Source organism: Lissotriton vulgaris, chromosome 5 (genome assembly GCF_964263255.1).
Source record: "Lissotriton vulgaris chromosome 5, aLisVul1.2, whole genome shotgun sequence".
NCBI lineage: Eukaryota > Metazoa > Chordata > Amphibia > Caudata > Salamandridae > Lissotriton > Lissotriton vulgaris.
Genome location: NC_141693.1, coordinates 1,739,437,847 through 1,739,451,316, shown reverse-complemented (window position 1 = coordinate 1,739,451,316; position 13,470 = coordinate 1,739,437,847). Strand labels below are relative to the sequence as shown.

Sequence of the window (13,470 nt, the reverse complement as noted above, 5' to 3'; positions counted from 1 at the left end):
TAGTATCAATTCCAGCTTCCCCACTTGACTTAAATTGTGTGATTCAAGGAATTTTTCTAGTTTCATTTTGCCTCCTTTTACTTCATCGACATAAGAGCACTGTGAAACACACGAGCTGTACAAGTCTTCTTTTGTGTTTGATTTAATAAACTATAATGATATGCATGTGTAATACCAACCCAGGCCACCCAGAAATTCCACGTGACAACTGACTTGCCTCTTAGTTAACTATTGGCATTGCTGTCCGGGTGGGAGGAGGCATAAATGTTTCTACATTCATTTTTTACAACTTTTTTTTTATATTCTGAATGCACGGATGTAATCTGATGTACGGAGGTGAAACAGGTCTGTATGTTAATAAAATACACATTTGTTTCAAGATGTCTTTAAAAAATAATGTGTTCTTACAGTTAAGTGGTGCGGGGCACCTTATTTGCTTCTTTTCTTTTACTTCAGTTATAAATGATTGCCCATTTAGTAAACATCTTTCTGAATGTTAGTGCGGTCTCAAAATAAAGCAGTCCAGTGCATTCGTTTAGCTGGGAGGCTGCAAGTCAAGGTCAGGAGGGCCACCTGCAGCCCCCAAGCAGTACTTTGGGCATCACTGCTGCAAAGGGAGAAACATAGATTTATATTCAACTTTACCGTTTGATCTATGTTTGTGCTTCTGCAGGAGGAGAGCAATCTTTCACACCCACTGAAAGGTGGAAAAATGTATAATTCTAGGCTACAGAATGCTATGGATAGGTCCCAATGGCCCGGACAAGGAAAACAGTTCTACCTCCTTCCCCACCTATAAACCACCATAGCATTCCAAGAAAATGAGTTTGTAAAGTTATGCCACTGGAGCATTCAGAAATGCTAAGGTAGAAAATAAGGTTCTTCGCCTGGGCTCCAACTAAAGCTCTCTAAACTGACGAAATTAAGCAGGCAACGCCCAACCAAAGGACCATGAAGACATGGTGCTAAGAAGCATGCAATCACAGAAAGTAGAGGTAGAAAAACATCCATTCCTCTGGGACAGGGAGGGAGAGGAATAGGGAAAGTAAACAGCCCCCTACTGAGGGCAGATGGCTTTTCCACCCACTATCCCTGAAGCTATTGCCTCAAATTATATAATGTCAGTGGGTTATACTTCTTACCTCAGACTCTTTGTATGGTAATTGGAGGTGGTGGACGTTAGCCAAACCACCGAGCTATTGTTTCAGTGAAAAATAAAATACAAGTGATGGGTCAAATGCTTCAATAATATCGGCCTCTTGCAATAATTACTCTGTCCTTAATTCTGACTCCAATCCCTATAATGTTGTAGTTAAGAGCAAGAGGGGTCACTTTCTCATCCCAGCCCTTCAAGAAACCATGGTTTGTATGGTTGTCTCTAACCCTTGATAATTAAGAAGCTGCATTCTTTGGACGTGATTGACATATGACAGTTATTTGTGAATCAATTTTGTTAGTCAAATATGTGCAGTAAGCAGCTTGAATCTACTTATGCTACCGCATAATAGCCGACCTTTAGATGTTTTCATCATCTTATTGCAAGTGGAACGTCATTTGAGTTCTAATCCTTTGCAGTAGATATTTGCCTTAATTAGATCTTCAAAGTATCAGAGGTAATCAATTTGCAAGCCACCTTTTCAGAGGAGAACTTGCCTCTGGAGGATTGGTAATCTAACAGTTGAGCAGTTAAAATCAGAGGTCACTGTATTCACCTAATCATTCGGATCAACAGGTACATTATTCAAGGCCCCACATAGGTTTTTCGTGCGAAATCTTGTACTGAGGAAAAGAGACCACAAAAACCTGTTTGGAGCCTATTGAAGACATTGCATTAAAAGGTTACCTAAAAGGAACCGCATTGTGCCTATGCAAAGTCTGCCCAGGTAAACTGAATTGGAACCTCCTCCAAGAATGCAAAATGCGTGTATAAATGCGGGTCCAATAAGTGCCCGCCACATCAGTAAGAGTCATATTCAAATGTAGGCTAACTAAGGCAAAATCCTAGATTATACCCATAAAGACTCTTGCCTGTGTACTAGATGGAAACAGAAATCTCGTAGAAAAAATGTAGTTGCTAAAAAAAAACAAAAAAAAAAACTAAGGGTTCAGACAGTCTAGCACTGCAAGAGGCCAAATGTCCAAGAGATGTGTATATAAGAGAGCCTCTGAAATAGCAATGGAGGTTGATTTGAAGATTTAAAATTAGGAATGTGTATTACCAATGGTGGGAATGCCAATTACACTACAGATAAAGCATGTCTTGTAAATGATGGCCTCACTTACTGCCACTGTGCTGGTCTATCATGGTGAATCATTAGCTAATTTGAGGAAATTGCATTTGCAAATTCCAGGGGAGACAACGATTGCAGTCCAGTTTTCGTCAGGGTGATCGCCATTTATGAATTTACATACATCTAGTTGGTTTGGGTAACAATCGCATGTTAATCATGAAGTAGTGCAAATTGTTAGAGGGTAAGACCTTAGAAATATCAATTATATTCAAAGTAATCAATTGTAATCGAGAAAAAGCATCAAAATGAAAACTATATTATACATTCAGAAACATCGGGCACTCGGTGTAAATTCAATGCGAAAAGGCTGGTCCTTCACAAACTCAGGAGCTCTCTAAAACTTTAGACAGAAGTGTTGCAACTTCAAGCCAGCACTTTGAATGGCCCACTAAGACCTGGGGGTACTTTACAATGACTACCAAATTGGATTGAGATCCAATCAAGCCAGTAACATGGGTAACCGAAGTTAGATATTTACAACATCCCAATTGTCTAGACCTGCATATCCTGCACAAGATTGAGCATTCTATAGGTCAAGATCTATGCGATAAAAGAATAAACTGGTGACGTAAGTACACCCATATTATTATTCTTTCTTTTTAACAGCATTGCCAGACGCAGGGTGGTGTCAAAGCACTTTACAGAGGTAGGCAGTAACAAGCACCGTTCATACTGTATGGCAAAAACAAACGAAAAATACATACGTAGTTGTGTCATGAATGGGATTTATAGCAACTGGTTTAGATATAAAATATAATAAACAAAATAAATTGTATATTCTTAAACTGGTGTCAAAGAACCAAAGCAAGGAACACTCACTGTAGGTTTCGTTACAAGGGTCACAGAAACAAAATAAAAATACATACAAACTAAAGGCGAAAGGTCATAAACAAGAGGGTATTGGTAGATAGGCCAGAATAATAATGGCTACAACAGTACATTGTAGTTGTAGATTTAATAGATAATCTTTGAACTATTGTGAGTGATGAACAAGTTTTACAAGAGTTGGAAGTGTATTGAAGATTCTATGGCATTTACCGAGAAACAGCAGGGGGAATGGGGGTTGGGGGGGGGAGAGGGGATTCAGGATTTCCTGAACCTATGTTTTGTGCCTTGCTTCTTAAAGAGTTCCGTTTTTGGAAGACATTTCTAATTTCTGTCAAAGGCAACATGCACAATGTAGGTTTCTGGCCTTACATGTGAGAAATGCAGTTTTGTAAGAAGACCGGGATTAACATGTTAACGATCACTCCAAGAGCTGCCAACTCTGATCATATGCACATTGTGTGTATTACACAGTTATGGACCGTGAGAAAAGATAGAATTTGTACTACATTAATGAAATGTTAACCTTGGCCTAGGCCTACATAACCATCACGCCTGTAAGGCTAACCATACGTGAAGACTGCTCAATACAAACTCACGTTGAACAAATTATGATCACCTAAAAGAGAGATGAAGTAGAACGAAAGTCTCTAGATTACAAAAACAGATACGCTGTCAACCTTGGATAAAATAATGCTATTTATTACTACCCCCTGCAACATCACGGATCCCCGTCCCACCATTAAGTCCAACTCTCACGACACAATGGTGTGAATGTTGGGCTGTACAAATTCAATACAGTGTACAAGAGCAGCATGAGCAGGCAAACCACTAACACACACAAAAGTTGAAGAGTGGAAACATACAAGCCCTCTAAATGGCCTCATGCCACAAGTAGCAGTCACAAACCAAACACCTAATCATCAGTAAGTACAGAATGTGGACAATAGGTTAAACAAAACCAGAAATATACTTATAGTACACAAGTTCAAGCTGGTGATCTACAGTACAGTACTCCGCTTCCGTCTAGTATATAAAATGGATTGGCTTTCCATACAGCAATAAAGCTGGCACACGACCTCCCAAAAATGTTTACTTATGAGAAGATTCCAGATCTAGCATCAGAAATTATATTAACATCCAAGCCCAGCATCTTGAAGAGGGGGGTCACACCTTGGTTGTTTGAAATCCCGGGCCTGGAAGAGAATAGCCACAAGGGTTCTCAAAGTCCATCATTCTCGAAAGACTTGAAATCATGGATACTGCAACTGTAAGTGCATAAGCACAGACAAGTCGATTATGCTGGGGGGTGAGGCAGGTTGTTGTTCACAGAGTGACTTATACCCCAGAGACAAGTTTATCACATTCCAAGAGGCACAGGGGTCATTTTTGGTGGGGGGAGCTAATCAAATCCTGCAGTATGCCAAATTACAGGTATTACGTGAGAGATTTGGACTGGATTCCCAGAGGCACATCCTCGAACTGAGACTTCAAACAGTCCTTAACTTGGGCACTGGTGGCCTTTTAGTTACCTGGCTGTATACTCGGTCTTAAAAACAGACAAACTTAAGAATGAAATGACAGCCAGGCCAGCCTGAGGAGATGAATTAGACTAACACCTCACAGATAGGGACTGGATGACTACTTGTGTTTTGATAAAAGGGTCTCTAGAAATGCAAGAATGACACGGATTAATTTTACTACATAGATAGTACTTACCCTACCCCCAATTAGGCTGACAAAATTAATCTGGGACGACTGGACCCCTGTCGCAGTGTAGGTTCCTTTATGCACCTTATATGGTCCTGTGACAGGATTTCAACCTATTGGCTGCAAGTGGTGACACGACACAGGAGAGCCATTGGGTTAGCACTGGACCTTTTGTCAGCAGTAGTGCCGGCTGGGCAGAATATAGAAACCAGAAAAAAAGGAAAATACAGATCAAACGTTTGCACCTCGCACCAATCATAGCGAAGAGAAATTGCCATGAAATGGTTAGGGACTAGAAGCTCTGCTGTGTCAACGGGCTAGGAATACAAGTGAGTTGGCTCTGGCAAAGAAGAAGGTAACCAAAGAATTAGCCATCAGGGCGGACACACTAAGAGCATTTTAGGAGGTGGGGGCATCAAGAAACATAGCCAGAATTAGATCCGCAGGGCTTGGATTAAAGTACACCAAGGGTTCAGGCTGAAAAGGGTGCAGAAAAATAGGACAAAAATAACAGATAACTTAGGGAACTGGTATATCCACGAAAATAAGAATGATTGATGCACGTTCAATGTATCGTACGCAAGGGTAGGTACCACCATCGATATTGATAAGGACAAATAAGAAACCTCCAGTCAAGAAAGAAAATAGCTATTTAGGAAGATAATCCATGTCACGTTTAGGTAGCAGGATAGACAGCCTGTGTACAATAGTTCCTCAAATTGATGTATGAAGATAGCACCGGGGCCCCAAGGACTGACAACATGGCACTGCTGGTTGGGAGACTGGTGGAGTGGGCTCAAACGGTCTACTGTTATTAAGGTGCTACAGAAGAATAACGACCCGATATAAAAATACTTAACCTGGGATAGAAAAAAAGTGTGTCAAAGGCAGCAATGAACATGGCAGAAGCTCTACTAGTTGCTAGGGATTTCTGTTCTGCTGGGCGCCCGAATATCAGAGCGGGCACCATGGAACGGGGGACTACAGTTGAAAGGTTGTTTGCTAGGCGAGGGAGCTGTGACTTGAACTATGCACTATATTGGACGTATCGGTAAGCGTAAGCCTAAAAGCGCAGTAACTAGGTAGCTAAAGAAACACAAGCTGAACAGACAAGGGTGTGGGTATTATGTTTGACGCGCTATAACTGTGTTGACCAGTGGTGTGAAGTGACGCTCTTATATACTGGGAAATTTAAAAAAAACTACAGGGTATTGTATTGTGAGAGTTGATGTGGTAGGGTATATTGCAGCACTGATGCGTTACACAAGGATCTGATATGGTGTTGGACAGTGATTGGATAAAACCAAGTATAACGGCAATACATGACGGAAGCTTTTGTTTTTAATGTGTTGCGATTTGGAGAGCTCTACTATGTAGAACTGAATGCGGGCCTTATATGGGCTGGATGCTATTGCTATACAGGAAGTTGCTTGTGGTTGGGCGATGTACATATTGTATTGTTTTGCTTTGCACCGCGATTATTTGGAGGTACTGTACACGAAGTTGTGACTGGAGCGAAGGTTTCCTGATTCTGTACGCTGTGGTGCTACCAGAGACAAAATATATTTGAATTCCTAAGTGTTGATTCGGGGGTGCTGTATTAGTAAGTACTGTGGTATGATGATGGGTGAACTGTGGGTGTTCTTCCGGTCTTCGGAACAGCAATATTATCCCATTCCCCTGTAGTAATCACCTCTCACATCCCCCTCCCTTAAGGCACCCACACAAACCCCATAGCTCACTATCTGGCAGCATGTCCGACTCCCCAGCTCAGGGTGGGGGAAGCACAATCCGGTAGCATCGAGCCTGCACCGATTCTCAATGCGCATGTGCTCCGGTTCACCAATCTTGTCTAAGCATACGCAAAAACGTCAAGCTATCAGCTCTGCGCATGCGCACATCGCCTCACGCATTTTCTATTTACCTCTACGCTGCAAGCCCGCGCATGCGCAATCAGTGCGCTTCCTTTTCGGTGCTGCGATCCCTTGGATGGCAGTAGGGGCCTTGAAACCGGTAAGTAGGTTTCACCAATGCTTATAGAAACTACGTTCGCTGCCTCGCCCCCTCCCTCACCTCACAGGCGCCGCCGGTCAGGCTCCCCACGCTCCCTCCTCCTCATACTGCCGCCCGCACATCCGGAACTGGCCGCGCTCGTGACGTTAGTACGCAGGGTTGCGCAGGGTGTGAGCATGCGCGGCCGTTTCTAAGGCAGGAGGTGTGGAGGGGGATGGACACACGGGTCGATTGATGCTCATACTTGAGAACATGTGGGTAATAATCAAACCAAAGTGGCGCCAACACAAGTAGCTAAAATACACTAAATGATATTAGTGAGAAATAATGGGAGCAGAGGGTCGGCAATCAGAACATTGAACCAAGCATACTTCTCAAACTTTAGCAGCTACATGGTGAGAATTTACTGTTTTGTATTTCTTATTTTCCCGTATGACATTGTACCTGTCAAATGTATTTTCAATCAGAATATTAAACACAATGGATAGACATTTTTGCACGTGTATGTCGTTTTTAACCAAGTGGATTTTTATATTCAGTTTTCACGTCTACTAGCTGATATTACGGTTACCAACTGGCCGGTTTTCTTCCGGTATCACTGGGATTTTAATGTCCCGGCCGCTACAAAAATAAGCAACATCACCTTAAGGTGGTATTTTTAGCCATGACCAGTACATAATTCAAACAGCCAATATAAATAGAAAACACTTTAAAAAGTGCTCTAGAGCCGAGTTAAGTATCTGACTAATGAATATAGTAAACATAGGCAGAAAAGTCATCATACAAATTAATTCTGTGAACACATATTAGGTACACTTGTCTAATGAGAGACAGCAATCAAACACAGTCATGAATGTATGTTTATTCTGAATTCGAGCTTGAGAGATACGAATCAGTCATGTTCCAAGTATGCTCTACCAGACGCAGCTGGCGCAATATTTACGTACTGTTTGAACTACATTTGCATACTTATAGCTTAGTCAGACGTTTGTGCAGACGCTTGGTTTCGTAAGTTAAGCTTTATACAATCACAAACAGGAATCTTAGCAAAACAAGAAAACATTCTCAAGGTGTGAGGAAAGATGCAGTTTTGACATCTGCTGCTATCATTCTTTTTCTACTTATCTATTCCTTTCTTATAAACATAGGGGAAGCTAACAAGCATAAACAGTTCTGAGACTTTACCCACCCCTACTCCTGCCTACGTGCAGAAGCCAGGGGTTGTACATCTGCATGGCTCATAAAATCACAGTGATTAAACAACATGAAAGAACAGGTGCTCAATACCACATTTATGCTCCCACAATACAATCTATTTTGTTTAAAGTCCTCTTCAGTATCATGTCAAGGCCTTTGCAGACTCTCAAAAAAAGAGCAAATACCTGGTATTTTTCTATTGGAAAGGTGGCAACACTAGCTGAGATATCACAATCGTTATGATGAAGTCTAGCTCAATGAGCTAAACTTTTGTTCTTTGAAGAGCGCGCTACATGGCTAGTCACACGTTCAACTTCTGGCTTAGCTCATTCAGCTTTCTGTCCTCTAAATGGCATAACCCGTTCAGCCTTTCATTAGCCCAAAGGTCTAAACTTGTGTACTATAAATTGGGAAATAGCAATGGCTGTTCGCTACAGTACGTGAAACGCTGTAGTAGAAGCCAAGTTCTTGGAGCCAGTTGCGCCCATTCTGCAAGATGGGTGAAGAAGGGGAAGCTGACAGCTGAGCAGGTGCTCTCGTATATCTGAACTGGTGCGTGGAATGCTGAGTATGAATAATGATGTCATATAATGTTGTGTGTGTTGAGTGGAAGTCTAGCTGTAGTTCCATTACATGGGAGAAAGAAGCCATGGTTCGAGTTATGTACCTGATACTGAACGTAAGAGTCTAACATAAATAAGGAAAATACTATCCTCTCTAAATGGCTCTTGTCTTATCCCTGAAGATTCACTGTTTCAGTCTTTCATCTTTTGAAGACATTAGAACAGTGGCGACGAGGATGGGGTCCGAACCCACGCGTGCAAAGCACAATGGATTGCTAATTCATTGTGCTTTGCAAGCGTGGGTTCGGATCCCATCCTCGTCGCCACTGCTATAATTACTTAGCGGCTGACTGTGTGGAAATATAATTACAGTGTGAAGTAGGTCCAACCAGTGTGTGCTCATCAAGGCTTCACGATCTGGAGCTTTGTGAATCCCCGCGGTGTCAGCAAGCGCACTCCCTGCTCCACACACTCAAGAGCTTTGACGGCTGCGCAGAGTAATTCCTGTCAGTGAACGCCTCCTGTGTAATGACCTTCAAAGAACTGCCTCTTCCTACGCAGCAGTAATTCAGGGCTGGTTGTTTATGCGGCCAGCACCAGCCTCGCATTCTGAAGGCAAACGTCGGAGATACGCACTCCTGTGTGTGTCAAGTCACGTTGTGGCTTTGAATTTACTCACGGTGGCACGCATACCAAATTGCGTGCTTCAACTACATCAATGATCCAAAAAGTGTTAAAGAAAAGGAAAAAAAACAGTTTTGGTTTATCTCTAATTGGTGACATATTAACAGCAACTCGTGGAATGCACTATCTTTTGTTAGCCTTTGTGCCAGGGACTTCCTAGATATTTTTGTAATTTTGGATAGTCAGTTCAATTTATTATATTGTTTAAATGTACACAGTACAGTGTTCTAGGCTGCCATAAGTTGCTCTATAATTAACCATAAAGAAAGGTAATGTAAGAACCATTTCTGCTATGTGTATTGCCTATTCTAGGTTATTGCAGAGCACATAAGCTTAAAATTCATTGTTTTAAAAGTATCCAGGATATTAATGAACCATTTTACAAACATAGGCTTAAAATTCATTGTTTTAAAAGTATCCTGGATATTAATGTACCATTTTACTACCATTGAGCGCAGTCAATAAGAACGATTAGTACCAGCCAATTTTAAATTGTCTTGGTCATCTGACTTCTTTCAGTCATTACGTAGTATTTAACCTATTCTGATATTTCATCATGGCAGCTGCCAGCATTACACAACCTGCACCATTCTTAAATGAATTTGGGGAACCCAACATGCCATGGGAGGAATGGGAAAAGGTATTTGAATCCTATCTTGTGGCAATTGGAGGGGAGAAGTTCAGTGAGTTTAGAAAACAACATATTTTGTTGCACAATTTGGGTCCCACAGGAAGAAAGGTGTTCGAGTCACTCCCAGAACCGGAAGAGGACGAAGATGATGACGATGTCTACAACATCACACTGGTGAAACTACAAACTCATTTTGTAGATAAAATAAACATAGTTTTTAAGAGACTTAAATTCTTCAGTTGTACTCAAGGAAAACAGGAAAGTGTTTCAACTTATGTAGCTTTACTTAGGGGTCTCAGCAAATTGTGTGATTTTAAGGACTTAAATGATTCCTTAACCCCTTCGCTGCGGCGGCAATTCCGCCGCAGTGCTAGGGGGGGGGGGGGGGGCCGAGCGGCGCTCGCATGCTCGTGACGGAGCCGCTCCGTCACAAGCCGCGGTTGCGCTGTCCTCATGACGGAGCGGTTCCGTCATGGCCCCGCCTGCTTAATAGAACGCGCCGCGCAGGCGCGGCGGCAGGGCCATGACGGAACCGCTCCGTCATGAGCACAGCGTAACCGCGGCTCATGACGGAGCGGCTCTGTCATGAGCATACAAGGGGTTAATCAGAGACCAGTTGGTACGTTGCACAAACAACAAAGAAATTCAGAAGAAACTTTTGCAGAAACAACCAGATCTCCAGGAAGCGATTGAAATCGCTAAGTCAATTGAACACACCGACATGTATATCAAGGAAATGAACAGCAACACAGACAACAAAGTCGCGGAGATAACCAACATAGAAGAAGAAACTGAAGTATGTAAAATTAAGGGCGATTCTTACAAAACACCTAACAAGAAGGATAATGGGCAAAGCCATGCAAGGAATCCGGAAGGTTCAAAGTTGAAGTGCTTCCGCTGTGGGAGTAACAACCACTTAGCTAATTACCCCAAATGTCAAGCAAGACTGCGTGGTGCAGGAAATGTAATATGAAAGGACACCTAGCAAGGTTATGTGGATGCTTCCCAAAGAAAACATGGAGCAACAAACCCGGAGAAGATAAGGCCCAAGTGAAGAAAATAATTTTGCAAGTTACCGAAGTGGGGGCAGAAAAACAGAGATATCCGGAATGCGAAGTCAACATTGATGGAAGGAATTTTAAAATGTTTGCAGACTCTTGCTCACCATTCACCCTGGTGAATTACTCCGACTTCCTATCCATTATGGGTCAATAAGAAAATAAACTGTCTAAAGCAGATATAGCCCCTAGCGGATACGATAAAGACCCCATTCCCATGAAGGGAATGTTCAAATCCATAATTTCCTTCAAGGACCGCCCCACTGTAGGCAAAGTATACATCGTGGAAAATGGATCCAATTTGTTGGGGTGGCAACACCAAAAAGAATTGGGAATTAAACTAGACCCAAATCACCCTGAGCAAGTATTGTGCACTAACCCGGAAAACAATTGTGAGAAGTTGGCCTGATATGTGATGTCCACTATTCTAGTGGGCACCCTGTATCAGTCCAAACAACCCTTATGGTGACGGTTGTAAAGTCAACCATATAGACCAGCTATCCTAGTGGTAGTATGGAAAAAGCAGTCTTAGGCTAAACTCAAGAGGGCATGTGAAGCCAGCTGTTTTACCATATGTAACCCCTTTAATACCAAATGAAAGGACACCACACAGGTTATATATAAAATATATATGTATTTATTACTAACACAACCCCTCTGAACTCTTTATGAGGTCAGAGGCACAAGCACATAGCAAGATACTCAATTATCATACAATAAGTTGCACAATATACAGTAGAGCCCTAGGGGCACGTAAAACCATGTACTAAAATAGTGGTATAAGAACCACGTCACGAACAAGGAATAGGCCTAGGGAATCGCTGTGGCTACGCTGTATTACCAAATGATAGGAAGCAGGAGGCCCACAGGAGGCGTGTGCAGTGTCTTAACACACACGCGAGTTACCATAGAGTTATAATGGGAACAAAAGAAATGGAAACTAGTTTTTATAGGACACTTCCGGATGGACTAGGAGAAAGCTACTGAAAACTGGGACACTAGGATAGTCAATACCCACAGGAGCACCGGAGTACTCGCGTTACCTCACCCACAGGAGCCGGGTGCATAGGTTTCAAAGTGTGTCGGGTTTCGTCGCTGAATCCTATGGAGCCTTGGAGAAAGATGCTGCAGGCGACCATGAGAGAAGTGTCCGGTTGGATCCAAGGGCGGATCGAGGATGAAGAGTACTTGAAAGCAGAGGGGACAGAGTCTGGGTCACTAGGCAGTGACCAGGAAGGAACCAGGGGATGTCGTGAAGCTTATCCCTGCAGCCACGTGGACCAGGAGGTGTCGACGACAACCAGGAGCTGGGCACGGACTGTCCCACGAAGGATCTAGCTGTCGGCGGTGTCGGCTTCCGGATTGGAGTCAACAAGCCTTGGCAAAGGCAACCCACGCAGGAATCGAAGATGGCTTCTAGGTCAGACCAGCAAGGTCTGATGGGCTTCTCCTTTTCAGGGAAGCAAGGTCCAGCCTGGGGAAACCAGGTCAGCGGTGTAGATTCGTAGTCACAGAGGCCACTAGCCAATGGGCAAGTGACCGGACAGACGCGTCGAGCACAAAAACACTAGCAGGCCCCACGCGGCACTCGTGGAGTGTGGTGGGCTGTGCGTCGGTGTAGAAGGTGCTCAGGGCTGGGGCGTCTAAATCCCCAATGCACAGCTTCCAGGGTGCCTCGGGAGCTGCACAAGTAGCAAAGTGCAGGTATTTCAAGATGGCCGGTCCCACATGTCTCGTTGTTGTATTTCTATCTAAGACCCTAATTCGATATTCCCGATTCATGCCCTTATGTGGTTATAACTAATAATATCCTTATAAAGGCATAAGAATCATATCCATATTTAGTAATAGCCCATGCAGTCCAAAACACAGCAAGGCTACTCCCATAGACTCCTAGAAAGCACAACGCGTTCTTTAAACAAACCAAGCCTACAGCAGCCCGGGAAAACCCCCTGCTTTTGTTTTGATTTGCACAAGAACTCCTAGAGTCCAGAAAGAACTGTTAGTTCTCGGTGACGTCTTATGTCCAACCTTACGTCAAACCCGGCACCTTTCAGGTATAAATATACCAACGTTGCCTTAAGCAAACACACGGTGGTTGGGAGCAGAGCGACGTTCTACTTGCCCGGGAGCCCAGCTGTTATGAGAGCCGATGGAAACCGCCCCTCCCCTTGACGCACTGAGAGAGACGCTGTCTTTTTCTCAAGCCGAGAAAATCCAGCTCCGGTGTTCCCAAGTCACCCTCGCAGGTTGCTGGGAGATCAAGTCCTGAGAAGCGAGATACAAGACCTCCTTCATTCTATAACCAAGGTACGGAGCTGATTAAAACCTTAGAGAGAATTCTTGATTCCGATACTTGGCAAAATTTAACTTAAAACTGCAACTTACTTACTCCTTCCTACGTATTAGGCTTAGGTCAGGTACACTGGGGTAGGCGTATCTTAGAAGCACCAGTTGAGTTTGTTAGTCAATGTTTTTATGTATGTATATATTTTATC

At 43.1% G+C, this 13,470-nt stretch overlaps 1 protein-coding gene across 3 annotated transcripts in view; it reads right to left on the bottom strand.

Moving 5' to 3' along the window:
* The window catches only part of SPOP (speckle type BTB/POZ protein), a 343,001-nt gene extending 335,924 nt beyond the window's left edge, over positions 1 to 7,077 (bottom strand). The window contains exon 1 of one of the 3 annotated variants that reach the window (XM_086923988.1): positions 6,900 to 7,077. The gene's annotated coding sequence lies outside the window, so the exon portion shown is untranslated. Of the gene's footprint in view, positions 1 to 6,568; positions 6,722 to 6,750 lie in introns of those variants that run through there. The other 2 variants (XM_086923990.1, XM_086923989.1) reach the window with 2 other exon arrangements.
* Positions 7,078 to 13,470: the final 6,393 nt, after the last annotated feature.